This window comes from Myotis davidii, unplaced genomic scaffold (assembly GCF_000327345.1).
Source record: "Myotis davidii unplaced genomic scaffold, ASM32734v1 scaffold1477, whole genome shotgun sequence".
Classification (NCBI taxonomy): domain Eukaryota; kingdom Metazoa; phylum Chordata; class Mammalia; order Chiroptera; family Vespertilionidae; genus Myotis; species Myotis davidii.
Window position 1 is genome coordinate 429,469 of NW_006288182.1, and position 1,948 is coordinate 431,416.

Below are 1,948 nucleotides of genomic sequence, written 5' to 3' on the forward strand. Positions count from 1 at the left end.
TTGACCTCCAGGCCAAGTGGCTGTGAGAATCAGCTGTGTCTGCAGTGAGAGAAGTACTGTCCTCTAGGGAGGGGCTAATCTAGCCTTTGCCTGAGGCTAGCCAGCAAAAGCCTCCCTGCAGGGCTTGGGCGGGGCAGGTCCTAGGGAATCAACAGGGTGGGGCTAACAGTTATGGCTGCTCTCAGTCCTGTCCTCAGAAGCTTTGCTTCTCAATGTTCTGGAAATTGCTGAAAACCCCTTGGAGAGAAAGCTGCCCTGGGGTTCCGACCAATGCCAGACAGTCCCACTCCTCCCGAATGAGTTTGGGTCCCTAGAGACTCGCCCGGAACTGGAGCTCAGAGCCTGAGATTCCCTCCCGATTAACAACGACAACCTCGCACTCAGCCGCCAGCCCCCTCCGTGTGTGCCTCTGTACCTTAGTATTTGACTTCAGCACTGTGCATCCTCTGAGTCTCGGTATGCTATTCTCTTTCCTCCTAGTTGTAGAAGTTCCACTTAGTTAGCCTTCCTGTGGTTCTGGATGATGTCCATTCCGTCTTTTAGTTGTATTTTTGAAGTGGTTGTTTGAGGCAGCAAACTCCGGCGTTAACCTATGCCGCTATCTTGGTTTCCCCCAAAACTGAGTATATCTATGTTTTAAGAACTGAATTCTTTCCCTTTCATTTAATCCTCACAACCCTATGAGTTTGCCCCCAGTTTTACTGATGAGAAAACTGAATCATAAGATCACATGGTTATTAAGTAGTACTAGCAGGGTTCAGCCCAGACTGTCACCTCCAAAATATGAGCTTTTTAGTCACTATTCTATCTTGCTTCTTTTTTTAAAAAAAAACAAAAGTTAAAAAATAATTTAAGTATTTACTTACTAGAATAAAGTTGGAAATTTAGGAAAGTAGAAGAGAACATAAACTACAAAGGACAGGAAGGCAATTCACATGTTGATGCAAAAAGCAAATATTTGGTAAATAAATGTTTGCTGAGACATCTTTAACAATGGGACATAGAAAGGAATTTGATTAGAGAGCCTTGATAGGTTCCTTCCTGTCTGTCACACTTAATTCATATTAAACTGTAGTTATATATGATACTAAGTCCCTTTCTGGAGCAGGTTCTCTCAACATTTTTTTTTTTCTCTCAACAATTTTTTAGGGGCAGTTAGGGGGGAGGTTAAAGGTTCTTTCTGAGTCTTCTGTTTCTTGAAAATAACCAGTTTAAAATGATCAATATTTCAAAAGGCATAGTTTGGGGTGGCGAACCCTGCTTTCCCACCCTCCACCCAGTGTGGAAATGTTCATAGTCACATTACTCATAATAGTGAAAATGTGGAAACGGAAGTGTCCATCAAAAGATGAATGGATAAACAAAGTAAGGTATATTCATACAATGGAATATTACTCATCTGTAAAGAGGAATGAAATCCTGGTACGTACTACAACATAAAGATGAATCTTGGAAACATTGTGCTAAGTGGAAGAAGCCAGTTATACAAAGAGCACATGATTCCATTTACATCACATGTCCAGGTCAGGCAAATGTATATAAAAAGAAGGTAGACTAGTTGCAGCCAGGGCTTGAGACGAGGAAGGCTGGCTGATGGGTACTGGTTTCTTTATGCGGTGACAAAAATATTCTAGAATAGCGAGGATGGTTGCACGGCTCCGTGAATATATATTTTAAGAGTGACTTTTATGCTGTGTGAATTATACCTCAATCTACACTAATAAAAGAGAAACATGGTAATTGGCGTACGACCGCTACCCTTCCCGTTGGCTAATCAGCGAGATATGCAAATTAACTGGCAGCCAAGATGGCAGCCGGCAGCCAGGCAGCTTGAAACTAACATGAGGCTTGCTTGCTTCAGTGATGGAGGACTCCAACATTCCCTGCCTGACTTGCCGGCCTCTGAGCGGGCAGTTTGAAACATAGTAACATATAGAAGCTAAAAAAA